We start from the raw sequence: 15,181 nt of genomic DNA, 5'->3' as shown, positions 1-15,181 counted from the left end.
TACCAAACAAAAAAAGAAAGAAAGAGGAGCAGTTGCCTCCATTTTGGCTGAGCCTGGCCCTATTTGTATGTATTGATATGTACAGAGCTGGCTAGGACTCTTTCCTTACCCCTTCAATTGGCTTTAAGCAATGCATATCGGTCCAGCTGAGGTGCTGATGAAAGTCTTTGAAGATAGCAGGCATGTTTCCCCAGACTTCCTGTTGTTCCCACATGTGAACCAGGATGAGGCAGGATGTTGAGCCAATGCTCCACACTGTCAGCTGGGATCCAGCCTCGAGATAGAAGCTATGACTTCCAGGGGCTTGAAAGATCTCACATCGAAACCGAAGCACCCACCAATATAACGTTAGATACTATCTCAATTGTGTTATACGGATTACTCTTTCTACACATCCTTCTCTCTGCATATAGTAGAGGTGATTTCAGGCCTCCTACCTAGCCTGGCTCATGGCACTCATGCACTTCCTGCCACTCACACAGTCATTCATCTTTAAGCCACTCCCTTCTTCACGAATTAATAAAGTCTGGGTTCAGTCCTGCGTAAAGGCCTTTGTTCTGGATAGCCATCACTGTGGCCAGACTCAGGACCCCCTTGACTCCCCACCATTTGTGATATATTACTGTGTCTTTATTTACACCATGGGTAGCACTGGAAGTGGTAGAATGAAGTGAACTCATTTTAATTCCAACAACTTTTCCATGGGATTACAAACATAAACTTCCTGGGTCACAACAAGGATTGGAAAGGGCTCTCTATAACCTAAAATAGCAAAAGAAATCCTAAAAAACAAAAGCAAAGCAGGAAGCATCACAATTCTGGATTTCAAGTTATATTACAAAGCTACAGAAACAAAAGCAACATAATATTGGCACAAAAAGAGACTTGTGGATTACTTTAGTTACCTTTTTCTCATTGCTGAGACAAAATACCCAACACCCAAAGCTAAAGGAGGAAAGGTTTGTTTCAGTGCATAGTTTGTAGAGGTCTGTTCATAGTTGGCTTACTGCAAGGCAGAGTGGTATGGTAGAAGGGTAACACAGAGAAGAAACAGTCTGTGGTAGTCAGAAGATAGCAGAAATAAGCAAAGCAGCGAACCAGTAAGGTGACCCACAACAAGCCTCTTTCTATCCCTTATATCTCATACAGGCTACCTGCCCTTAATCCTACCACAGTACCACAATCTAGATCCAGCCAACTGTAAAAAAGCCCCACTTATGGCTGCTTGAGGCTTTAGGGTGACATCTAGACACAAGCCATAACATGGACCAGTAGAACAGAATAGATGGTGAAGATACAGCCCCAGGGACATTCAGCTGTTTGATCTTTGACAAAGGGACCAAGAACATACACTGAGTGAGGGAAGTCACTGAGGAGGAGGTAATCCACTATTTTTCGCAACCTTTGGGCTGTAACTACTTGTTGAATCTTTCTTGTATATCTTTGTTTTCCTGAGAAGCCACTTTGAGAATGCCAACATGTATTGCAGCAGCCATTGAGGATTTCCTACCAATCTGTCCATAAGTATGTAATGTTTGTATTGTTCCTATGCTATTTCGTAAATGGATGTATGTTTGTTACAATGTGTTTTCAACAACAACCATTGAGAATAGCCAATGACTGTTTGGCTGATCACTCATGTATGGCTCTATTTGTTTTCCCTAGAAACCACTTTGAAGAAACCAAAGTATAGTACAACAACCGTTGATAATTTCCTGCCATTTTTGTCTGTAACTCACTATTATTTGTCTATTTGTTTTCCTGAGAAACTATCTTGAAGATACCAATAGGTAAAATAACAACCATTGATAATGCTGTACCACTTTGTCTGTAATTTGGTGAATCCCCCTATTGTTACATTGTCCTTCTTTTACTCTTTAAAACAAAACAAAAAAAAAAAGAACATACACTGGAGAAAAGATAGCCTTTTTAATAAATGGTGCTGGAAAACTGACTATCTACATGCAGAATATTGAACATAGACTCATGTCTCTCACCATGTACTAAACTAAAATAAAAATGGATCAATTATCTAAATGTTGAAAAAAGAATCTGCTGGAAGATGAAATAGATAAAATTCAACTCTTGAAGACACAGATTTAGGCAAGAACAGAACCCCAAATGCAGAAGAAATTACATTAAGCATCAACAAGTGGGATCATATCAAATTCAAAACTTCTGCACAGCAAAAGAAACAACTAAAAGAGTAAAGAGACAACATACAGAATGGAACAAACAAACAAACAAACAAAAACATTTGCCAGCTACACCTTGGATAAATATATGAAGAACTCAAAAAAATTATACCTTCAAAATAAAAGACTCAATCAAAAATGGGCAACTGAAATGAATAGACACTTCTCAGAAGAAGAAATACAAATGACCAATAAATAGTTGAAAAAATGTTCAACATTACTGGGTATTAGAGAAATGCAAATTAAAATACTGAGATTTCATCTTACTTCAGAAAGAATTGCTATCATCAAGAAATCAAATAATAACAGATTTTGAGAAGGCTGTGGGAAAAAGGAAAGTTTCACATCTTTGGTGGGAATGTAAACTAGTACAACCACTATGGAAAACAGTATAGAGAGTCTTCAAAATACTGAAACTAGAAATTCCATTCAATCCAGGCATTCCCCTCCTAGGTATCTTCCGAAAAGAGTTAAAGACATCATATTGCAATGATACATGTTAGCCAGGTTTATAGCAGCACGGTTTATAGTAGCTAGATCTTAGAAGCAGCCTATTCATCCAGCAGCAAATAAATAGGTAAAGAAAATGTGGTATTTATACACAATGAGAGCTACAAAGTTGCATTTCCCAGGCTTCTTTGCAAGAGGGCTCTAGATGGCCATTAGAGGCATCTGCATGTAGGTGGATATGGTAGAGCAGCCCCTTTTCTTTGCCTCTTTGGGAGCATCTCCCAGCCCCCAGGGACAAGAAGACATGAGGTTTTCTTGAGATGGCAGCTGGCACTGATCACTTCTAGAGATTGCATTTATGGGGCAGAAATAGTTTGGCCCCTAGATTAAAGCAGTTGCTTCTTGAACTCACAGCTCCTGCTGGAGCAGCTTGGATGGAGGGGCTCTTTGAATTAATTGACATGCAAAAATGTTTTAAAAGTTTCCTCCCTACTATTCCCATGCTCCTTAAGTAGAAGACATCCACAAAAAGCTATTCAATGATTAACCCTTTCCTTGATGTGTTCGTCAGCTTTCTGTTACTGTAACAAAATACACAGGAAAATCAACTTAGAGGAGGGAAGGTTTATTTTGACACATGGTTTTAGAGGTTTCAGCCCATATCTTTTCTTATTTCCTAGTCCACAAGGAAGGCGCTGTATAGCAAATGATTATTTTACACACTGATGTCATCTGAATAACTTCAGGAAATTTAGGTACAGAAAGCTTACTGAAATGGGAAATTTCATGCTCAGCTTCTGAAGATTAACTTGTGGAATTGTAGCACTTATATACAACTCAGAACTTGATGTGTAATCTTTATCTTCCTTCTAAGCTTCCCAGCATGTGAAGACCCTTTCAGTTTCCATGATTCCCCTCCACATGGAAGAACGTGTCTCCTAAGCAGACACTAGGAAATCCTGGTGCTCCCTTTGCTCACTTCCTTTTGCAGGAACAGAAAGGTGTGCTATCTCTCCTCACAGCTTAAAATGCCCTGCACCATCTGCCAGGAGCTGACCCCTACAGACTTACTGCTTGCCACTCTGACTTGAGCTCTGCAATCTAGTTCCATGGTAGACTACAGTGACTATAGCCAATCACTGCCTCCTTGCTCAGGAAGCGAACATGATAGTACAGGACCTTCTCTTTTAGATCCTTTCCTTCTGAATGAAATTAGGGAATGGTTGTATCCTTCAGAGTCTACTACAGGGATTTTAAGCAGGAGGGAATTTAACGTAGGGAGTTGGGTGCTTGTAACATCTTTGGAAGCCTGAAAGATCAGATTCGAACTACAAGAATAGCTAACAGCTGACTCATCAGTTGAGCTCCTCCATCTAAGCCACCTAGTGGAGCCATGAGTTCAAGAATGCACTGCTTTAATCCAGGGACCAAACTATTCCTGCCCCCATAAATGCATTCTCCAGGAAGCAATAGGTTCCAGCTGTTGCCTCAGGAAATCCTCATGTTTGCCTATTGCTGGAGTCTGGGAGAAGTTCCCCCAAAGAGGCAAACAAAACAGTTCTCCCGTCATATCCACCTATATGCAGATGCATCTAATGGCTACTGAGAGCCCCCTCGGAAGGAAGTCTGGGAAATGTAGCTTTCTAGTCTCTCCAGTGAGAGGGAAGTTGGCATGGGGATGGAGAGGGCCACGCTATCGTATCCTCCACAATGGCGAATGTGTGGGTTAACAGATTATATGGAGTGGAGGCTGCAGATAAGTTGTGGCCATGTGAAGTTTATGCAAGCCTGAGTTAAATACCCGGAGCAAAACAGGCATGCAAAACATGAGAAAGAGGAGTGCAGAGACAGCCGGAGAATGGAAATTCCCCGTGGGAAGCTGAGAGATGTAATGGTCCAGCCTAATGAAGATAGTCTCGGTTTGGGGTCCCTGTGAGGCCCAGGTGTACGTTACTGCCTCTGGCCCTTTCAGGTCTGAGGGACTGGCTGTAGACTCTGTGCTCTTGTCCTTGCTGCCTGTGCTCCGTCCTCTCTGACCTCCCCTCCACCAGGTTGGGCCAACTGCCTTTCCTCTCTGCTCCCAGGACAGCTAGCGGAGCATGAGGCAGAGTGTGCTGTAATAACGTATTACTCTAGTTTCCCTATTATCCTGTAAACACGGTAAGGGCAAGGTCACGACCACTTTGTTCATCCTCCTCCAGAGCCTAGCAGGCTGCCGAAAGCTCTGAGTTCCTCACTACAGTACATATTTGTTGAAAGAAACGCAGGGGACAAGGATGGAGAAGAGCAAGAAGATTTCAGATTGATCTTGTCTTGTTTTATTACCACACTGTTTGGAAAGTATGTTCTAGGACAAGTCTGAATTTTCATTCTTGCCTTGATACTTACTAAGTCTGGAGACTTTTTATGCCTCAGATTCCCCATCTCTAAAATAGGATAACCCCTAGGGTTCTTATAAGGATAAGCTGGTATTCACACAGTATTTAGACCAGTCTCTGACCACAAAGATCCTCAGTAAATGTAGCTGCTGATGTTGTCTCTATGGGACTCCCTAGAAGGGGAAAGTGGTGAGGAAAAGTGCTGACTCAGACAATACAAATTCTTATGTTGCATTCTTGTTTTGCTATTCACATGACCTTAGGCAGGTCAAATAATCCCTCTAGGCTTAGTTTCCTCATCTCTAAGATAAGGAGACATTCACTGGCCTTCCACAAAGCTGTTAATTGCTTGCCCTGAAGCCACACTCACTCACTTTTGGCAATATTCCTGTAAAGTTCTTTTGGGAAATTGCATGCGGTTTTAATGGCCCTGCCAATGAGCGTACACTACCCCCAAGCCGAGAAGTAGGCTTGGAGTTGCCTGCTAGCTAACATAAACCTCCTTCTAGCCAATGGGTAGGTTTGTGATAGCCTATGTGGCAACTGGATATTTCTTCTTGGAATGCAGGTCTTGAGAGGTGGTTCAAGATTTAGAACAATAATTCCCAACAACAGACCTCAGCAAAGACCTTATTCTAGTTTCTATTATTACCTGGGTCTCCTGAAATACCTTGGTTCTTCTGAACTCTTTGTTCTCCTGTTAGTCTCTTTAGCTCTATGAACAACTTGAAAGCCAAGGAACAAATTCATTTTTTGGCTAGTTTTACCCAGAGGCTAAACATTCCCTAATATAAACTCTCTCAAAGGACTTTAATTAAGATAAAATCAGATAAAGTATTTGGACTCATTCCTAAAATTGTAAAAGTAACATAAATATAGTCTGTTCTCCAAGTCAACAGCATTATCAACTTTTGAAGAGAATCAAGTTATGCTTACTGTATTTATTCATCCATTCAAACCATGCTCTCTTTCTAAATAAGGATGAAAGCTGCATATGATAGTAGCATGGCAACTGATACAGTGGTGATAAACCAGAAAGATCCATGAATCTCCAGCCTTACAACAATGTGACCTGACTCAACATTTCATAAAGGCACATACTCAACTGGAGGCCCCTGGTGAAATCTTTTCAACTTGCAGATAAAAATGTTGGAGCTGGTCTTACTTTCCAGGACTGGTTAGATAGCTACCTCCCCAGGAAGAGAAATGTCAAGGGTAAAAGAGTGTACAATACCAATATCTTTCAAACTCCATCTTTAGACAATCTGTTCTGAGAAACGGCATTAGTCAAAGTTCCGGTCCTCTCCCTGTTGGCACAAGAGCTGATGGCATAAGGCTGAGATAATCAGCTTCAGCATAAAGATAAGAATAAATTTGCAAAGATGGCATTTCTGAGCTTTCTTCTGCAGAGCTTGTATGTCTCTTGAGACATTAGTAAGTATTCAGAGCAATAAAAAATGAGGGGCTGTCTAATCATCCAAAGAGATTAAGAAATTCTTCATGCTATAAACTAGTCTCAGAACACCAAAAAGACACTTTACACCTAAGAAATTTTAAACAGTAGATGTGCAGATTCCCAGTACCAGAAAAACAAAACAAAACAAAACAAAAAAATAGCTGTGCAGAAATATTTTAAAACTTTGTGTCTCAAATCCTCCCCACCCACCAAAAAATAAACAAAACCATTAATGTTTAGAAGGACACAGTTTGGAAAACCTGCTTTAAGAAGTTTGTGGAAGTGGAATGGCTTTGCTCATTGGGCCACTAATTTGAATTTCTCTTCTCTGCTGCCCTCTTTTGATAAATCAGAGGAAGAGCATGTTTCCCGTCACAAGGGACAGAAAAGAGGCTGCAAGTGGCTGCCAGCACTCATTGTACTGGGAAAAGCAAGAGAACTGTTCTGAGTCCGGGGAGCTGTTTCTGTCAGCAGCTCTGTGCAATTTTTATGGCTCCCCTCACTTGCTTGTTTGTGTTGCGTCTGTGCCTGCAAGGTTTCTTTGATCCCTTGAGAAAAGGGAATACAGACATTTATTCAGAAGTTCATCTTCCATCCAAATAGTTACTGTGTGCCTATCATGCGCCTGATGCAAAGTAGGGTGATAGAAATATAAATATAACAATTGGAGAGTCATTTTCATGGAAGGATCAGAATCCTTTCCAAGCTCTCTGACTACTTTCAATGCACCTGTGCCTCACTTTCTTTGGAGTCTAATATACTTCCTTTGCAAACATGAACTGCAAATACTGGAGTCTTTGATCTCGATTTCTTTTTTCTTATTACGTCACACCCAACAGTTATCTTTACCCATATTTCCAGGTCCCAAATACCACGTAGTTTGCCTTTTAGCTATGAATGGCCTCCTTAGGTTCACATAATTGTCACTATTTCTAAAATTTTTGTTTCATTCTGTCTTGTTACAGTAAGATTGAGACAAAAATCTGAGCCCGAGAGTGCACCATTCGCAGTTACTTTGGGCCTGAAAGAGTGTTAACTTTGGAAAGAAATTTTAGTAGAATTCTTAAAATATAAATGTATCATCATCCTGTGATCGCTCAAAAGAAATGGAACACTTCAGAATTTCTATGGAAAAGAAAGAGTCATGAAACAGCTTCTAAGGCCTCTATCCCTCTGAAGTCCACCTTAAACATCACAGTAACTTCTATGTGGCAATAAAGCACCTCTAGAATACTGCAGAATCTTCCCCAAGTCCAGAGCACCATGATGTGGCCCAGACAGGCTATGACAGGTGGTCATTTCAGGCATCATTACCATATAGTATTTACTGAAGAATGGGAGTCAAGTGGCAGAAAAAAGAAAAGAAGTCTCCTAGTATCCTGGGAACAGGGACATTATCTTAGTCTCAATCTGTTCTCAGAACACCCTGCTGTCCCCGGGCTGTGGGAGCCCTGTGTGTAGGTGAGCCTTCTGAACTCTTCCAAGCGTTGGAGGTCCTATATTGATTCACTGGCTGCACAAACAGTTCACTTGTCTTGCTCTCTGAATTTTGCCAGACAGGTATAAATAGTACCTTCTACTTATCTAAAAAGAACAGAAATAGGACCCATATACAGGTCAGCAGGGACAGTCACACACACACACACACACACACACACACACACACACACACTGTCTGGAGCTCTTTGTCACAGAACTGACCAGTGATCAGAATTTGCTCTCTCCCCAAAGCTTCCCCTTCACCACAGTATTTCTTAATCATTTGCACAACCCACACAATCTGTGCTAGTGTCCTTATGGTTAATACATTGATCTCATGCAAACAGCACTTCTTGCAGAATGATCCTTCTATCCCTTAATTACATGTTTTGAGGATGACAGAAAAGAAAGCCCAGATTCGGTGATCAGTGTGTTTAAAAAACCTAACAATTAGCAAACATGTTGACTCAAAGAATGAGCACCTTTCAGAAGAAAAGCAACATTCAGATGCATTTCTTGATTAATTTCCAGTAAATGAGTTCTGAAGCTCAGATTTACACTTCTCTAAAATGTTTTCTTACAATCTGGCCAAGGGCTCAGGACATATTTCTTTTCTGTTGCAAAATCATGATTCAATAAGTAAACTGATCCTTGATCATTTATTATCTTGAGCTTTATAAGGATCTCACTAAAATCACATGTAAGGATTGAATGGGACCTCAAACACTATATAGTGTAGTGTCCTCTTTAGACATGTAGGAAACTGTAGCCCTTTATGGTTAAATAATTAGCCACACAGCCAGGCGTGGTGGTGCACGCCTGTAATCCCAGCACTTAGGAAGCTGAGGCGGGAGGATTGTTGCGAGTTCGAGACCAGCCTGGGCTACAAAGTGAGCTCAAGCTCAGCCTGAACTGCATAGCAAGACCCTGTCTCAAAAAGACAAAGAAAAATTAGCTACATAGAAATCTACTCAGCAGCCTTAGTGCATAAAGGAAAGCACTAATTCTGAGGCAGTAGAATTATTAGCTTTATGTTACCTGTGCTTTTTTGTTTTAATATTATTAAAAATATATTAGTCTAGATCACTTGGGCTTCTGAACCTAATGTGGAGCTACTGTTCCCTGGGGTTTGTGTCACTTTGCTTCACCCCAGCAAAAGACCAGAGGGCCACCAGGAAAGCATCTTGTCCAAGATCAAAGTATCTTGTCCCACTGAGAAAGAGGACAAAGATAAACATCAAACAGCTATAAATATACTTTCTCGTTTCTTATTCTTATGCACAGTTCTTATTTTCTTAGATGATGAAATATTTAAACACCATGCTGGGCAGTTGAGAACAAGGAGCATGTCCAAATGTGCCATGGTTAGGGAATTTGATGATGAATGCATTTTTGATAATCATTTGAGAGAGATTTTGTTTGAATCATCATCCTGGTATTCATAATGCAGTTCTCTGCACAGTCAACATATGGTAAGAGCCATGATGGATCTTTTCTGAAATATTTTGGGTAGCGGGTGAATTCCTCATGCCAGGATGCCTTGAAGAGTAATCAATGTGTTGATACGTGAATCAGCTCCGTCTCTCCTTTGTGTCTAGGTGGTGGCCCTCAAACAGTTTTGCTCATGAACGCCATCAAAACATTTGAAAAAGTATTTCTTCACACAATTTAAAACTGCCATCTAAACGTTTCACCATTAGTTTAAATAGCTACAAATTCTGTATTTTTCAGAGTATTTTATAATGTATACACTTCAAAGTACAGTAATTAAAATAGTAACTATAGATTAGATCTGTGTGATAATGCCAGTCACATATCCTAACAGACGTTAGTAGCAAACCAGTCAATTCTTTTTTTGTTCTTTTTTTTTTTTTGTCTTTTTGAGACAGGGTCTCGCTACGCAGTTCAGGCTAGCCTTGAGCTCACTTTGTAGCCCAGGCTGGTCTCAAACTCGCAACGATCCTCCTGCCTCAGCCTCCTGAGTGCTGGGATTACAGGAGTGCACCACCAAGCCCAGCCAGAGGTTAAAATTTGGAGAAGTTCTAATTCATTTCACTTACCATTGCTGGCCCAAGTGCCCACAGACATACCACATACCTGTTGCTGCTTCAATCCTTTTTCCTTTCTGAATATGTTTAAGCTCATTGTATGTTCAAATGAATATAGTGTGCTCCGTGACAGTCTTCTTATTTCTGAAGTTTTGCTCTAAACTAGAGGGGCAATAGATGGGATGAAGGAAGGAAGGAAGGAAGGAAAGAGAAGGGGAAGGGAAAGGGAAGGGAGGGGGACTAAGCAAAAATTAAACTCAAGATCTGAAATTTTTATGCTCTAGGGAAGCCCAATTCCCATCTCATATGAAAAATTGTGAAGAATACATGGAATTGTCAGTATATGAAAAGATGTGGAGGAAACTCAAACATGTGCTGCTGAGTGAAAGAAGCCAATGGGGGAAAAAAAAATAAAAAAAAATTTTAAAAATTAAAAAAAAAAAAGAAAGAAGCCAATGGAAATAGGCTATGTATTGTATGACTCCAATCCTGTGGTATTTTGGAAAAGAAAAAAATTCTGGAGACCTAAAGAGATCACTGGTTGCCAAGGGCAGGAGGGGAAGAAGGGACAAAGAGACTGAAGATTTTTAGGAGAGTGAAGCTGTTACGTTTGATACTGTGGTGGTGAGTACATGTCTGATACGTTTGTCCAAGTCCACAGTATGTATACACAAGAGTGAAGCCTACAGAAAACTACCGCATAGGGTGATTCTGATGTACTGGTATAAGTTCATCACTGCCAGAAATGTACCACTCTGCTGGGGGCTGCTGGTAGTGGAGAGAATGTACCTATGGAGAGTTATGGAAAATCTTTGTTATTTCCAGCTCAGTTTTGCTGGGAACCTAAACTATTCTAAAAAATAAAGTCTGTTATGAAAAGAAAACTCAACTGGACTATTGACCAGGCTCCATCTGTGCTGATCTGTCAGTATCTCACTGACGAATACCAGACTAAGTTACTCCAGCTTGGGGACTATGCATTACTGGCCAGTCATGTACGGGTAACATTGTCTTCTCAGCATCAAAGAAGGCCAAGTCCTCTTGATTGGAGATCCAGCTTCAGGAAGCAAATAGAAACTTCCACATCATCTTGGGAGGGGGCAAATCTGAAAATGAAAAACAAAAAAGAGAGAGAGAGAGAACTTCAGGGATGAGACTGGGTGAGAAGAAGGAGAAATAGGTCTTCTTTTTGGACTTCAAGGAAGAAGGCTTAGGAACCCAAGGCAGGGACATGCCCATAGAACTGCTGCAAGAAGCCAGGGGTGAGAGTTGGCTGCTTGTAAAGGCAAGTGGGGTGCGTGGCAGAGAAGATAGCATACAGCCAGCTCGGGGGCCCTGCTCTGACAGCGGCTGCAAGTTGTTCTTTGTGTCTACACTAGCTGCAGGTGGCAGCTGCTCCCATTTCCAATATAGAGAATGAAAGCAATAGTCCATGCACTGGACATGCTCAAGACAAAGGCTGAGAGATAGAAGAAGTAGCCAGAAGGTGTCTCTTTCTGTGCTGCTGTAAGTACTTTGGGGCAGCCTGGCAGACTGGAGCTTTACCTTTCTCTTTTCCTGCAGCCCATGTTCGCTACCTCAAAACCTCTTAGTAGAACCTAGGAAGAAGTTTACTGTTGCCAAAGGAAAACAGCGGAAAAGCACCTATCTGCTTAACTAGGCTCTGAGCCTGGGGACTGACGAGCTGACGGCTTCCTCTTGGGGAGTAACACACACAGACTCGTGCCAGCTAGTGACTGTGGGCATTCTACTGTAATCTGGGTCCATGCCTCACGAAGATGAAGGGTGAAATCAGGGACAAAGGAAGTCAACAGGAAGAGTGTTTATTAAGAAGAGAGGAAGAGCTCCTGATAGTCAGGAGGGGACCTGAAAGTGGGTTGTTACAGGGATTCTTTGTCTAGGAGTGTTTACACCAAAAAAGACCAGGGCTCAGACCAGTCTGAGTCAAACTAAGGTCAACATATTAGGGTAAAACAAGCTTACTTACACAAGAACTGCGGCTATGAGGAGTTGAGGCACACAGCAAGCATATGTCTGCAGAGGCCTCTTGGCCTCTATCCTAGGGAAGTAGTTCTTTGAAAGAACAAAGTGAGAAGGAAAAATTTTTTCCTGATAGGTAGGAGCAGAAGTTGTCACAATGGCCATCCATCACCTTGCTTGTTACCTTCCTTACTACATCTCTGGAATTAATTGTCCGTCTGATTCTTATTCACTCTTGACTTCAGGTTCCTGCTTATCTGACCAAGGCCTGGTTATCCTGACTCTATCTTGGGCCCAGTGCCACTTTAGCTACCTGCTATCTTCTATCTAATTTGCCTGCCTGCAATATTCCCCCCTCTGAAGAAGTATCCCTGACCACCACTTGGGGTGAATGGGTGATGACCAGTCTAACTTTTTCCTGCTGATGAGGATCAGAGTAATGTTCTCAGCATCAGGGGCACTCGCCAGGGGATCTATCTAAGGGCCCTGATAGATAGGGTTTTAATAACCTTCCACTGGTTGGCAGGTGGAGGAAACAGCCTTCCAACACCACCCTTTGTAGGTGGATGGGTTTCAATCTGAAAGACAGAAAGCACATCACATAATCAAATAAGCAAGGTTCAAATAACAGCACTAACGGATGACTGCACCAATAATGAGTAGTCATTTTACCAATGCGATGTGATGAGAGAGATGAAAGCCTTCCACAAAGACGTTTCCCAAGGGATCTCTGAACTAGACACAGTGTGTACTTGTGGGTGAAGGTCTGAAAGGGCTAATGAAACATTGTCACTGTTATCAGGGACACAAATACAACCCTCAGTTTTAACAATAGAACAGGTCCTCACATGTGTAGACATCGTGTTGTCTCCCTGGTGTAAGAATGTGAGAGAGTAAGTGGAACCCAAAACATACAATAGATGTTGGGAAAGGAAAAGAAATTGCTCAAAAGAGGAAACAACTGGGATTAGGGAAAGGAAAAAAAGAAAGGAAGAAGGGAAAAAATATATATATGTATACAGAAGGATGGCTGGGATAACTGCACTGCTGATGTCCAATGGTTTATTGAAAGGAACAGTTAATGCTTTATTTATTTATTTATTTACTGACTTATTTTTTGACCAATTTTGCCTGCTTATATCTGGTAATATGAACAACTAATTCGAAGACAACAATATGCAACATAACAACCATGGTTGAATTCCATGAATCTTGTTCGGTGAAACTCTGCATCATCTATAGTTCTTTTGTTTTTATTTTTTATTCTCTTTAATGGTTTGACTAATCTTACATTCTTACATCTGGTAATCTGACCAACTTCGATGAAGATAAAAATATGTACTATGACAACCACTGTTAATCCCTATCATTTTGTTCTGAAACCCTGTATCATTCTTATTGTTTTTGCCTTGTTTTGTTTTTGTCTGTATTGTTGGCATTTTGCTCGTGTTCTTTTTTTTTTTATTCTCTTTAAAATAAAATAATAATTATAATAATAGAACAAGTCCTGCCCTGAGCAGCTGTTAAAACATGTAGAGTCATCCAATTTTAAAGAACTGCTGTTCTCAGGGGCTGGGGATTTAGCTCAGTGGCAAAGCGCCTGCCTGGCAAGCGCAAGGTCGTGAGTTCGGTTCCCGGTAGCGGAGAAAAAAAAAAAAAAACCAAACAAACAAACAAACAAACAAAAGAACTGCTGTTCTCGCTAACTTGACTTCAGTATTTAAAAGAACAATCTTCCTTCTGACACTGCACCTGAACGTCTGGGGACTTTATTAGAGCTTTTGGTTGGGGGAATTATATTTATTTTTGTCCAAAATTAATCTTCCTCTCTTGGTGCCTTTAACTAAACTCTGTTTTCCAGAATTTGACATTTTCTAGGAGCCTCATCAGACCAAGAAAATTCCAAGAGAGAGAGGTACGGGGAAGTGAGGAGTCGCGTACCCTACCTGGGCACTGGCACTCTTGCTGCAGACTTAGGGTCCTCTGCTTTGTCCTGAGGACATCTGGGGAGAGCGGTCACCAACTAAGGAATGACTTCAGGTGACAGAGTTAATATCCCAGGAAACCAGAGGGATTTCAAGGTACTCTTTTCAGAGATGCAAAGACTGCCTGGCAGGCAAGAACGGGAGTAGAACGGTGCAAGGTCACTCTTCAAAAATACCAGTTTTGTCTTTGGTCTCCCTGCTTCCCTCCTCCATCCCAGAAGATAGCCAGGCTTTTGTGTTCCCAGCCAGCGGCACCACAGGAAGTAGTGGTTGCCAGGCACCCAGAGGATACTCCTCCCCCTGGCTTTTGTTTTGAAGAGGGCTGAGCGGGAGAAAGGAGAATTATGCTGCCTCAGAGGCAGAGAGAATAGAGAGAGTGCAACTGCAGAAATGGAAAGTTTTCTACAGCAACTAGAAAGGGAATGGGGGCTTTTGTGATTCTCACACCTAGAGAAGCAACTCTCATTCCAACACATTCACACTACCGTGAGCATTGGGAGAGGAGGCGGAATCTCAGAGCGTTGGATTCTTGGTTCACCCAGACACGCTGTTCTTCCTGTCCTGCCCAAGCCTTTTGGAAAGTAGAGATGGCAAAGCCGTTCCTGTCACACCCAGGGGCCGGTGAGAGGAGCACTGACTGGATATCAGACCCTCCTGGCTCCTTCACTGCCACAAACATCACTAGTTCCCCTCTCTCCTCCCAGTTCATTGCAGTTATTTTTAATTCTTTCACCGACCTCGCCACAAGCTTCCAGTTCTCACTGTAACACCTCCCAACTTGTATAACCAACTATATTTTTATTTATTTTTGTTTTTGTTTTTGTTTTTTTTTCCAGTACCAGGATTCGAACTCATGAGCTCGCGCTTGCCAGGCAGGCACTGTGCCTCTGAGCTAAATCCCAAGCCCCCCAACGTTATTTTTAAATAATCGATTTTTATAGTTTTTAACTTCTCTGCCCTTAGGGTTTTAACTCCTGCAGCTTTACTGAATGTATTCGTGCTCTGTTGATAAACTGACATTAAAATTTCCTGCTCACCACACAGTATTTACAATGGTTTGATTATGAATATGCATTTTTTCATTATAGAATTAAATAACATAATGCCCTGGGACAAATAAAGATGTATACTCGCCCGGCATGGTGGCCCACGCTTGTAATCCCAGCACTCAGGAGGCTGAGGCAGGAAGATCCTTGGGAGTTCAAGACCA

Source organism: Chinchilla lanigera, unplaced genomic scaffold, assembly GCF_000276665.1.
Source record: "Chinchilla lanigera isolate Chin_1 unplaced genomic scaffold, ChiLan1.0 scaffold00038, whole genome shotgun sequence".
Lineage (NCBI taxonomy): Eukaryota > Metazoa > Chordata > Mammalia > Rodentia > Chinchillidae > Chinchilla > Chinchilla lanigera.
This window is presented reverse-complemented; position numbering follows the sequence as displayed.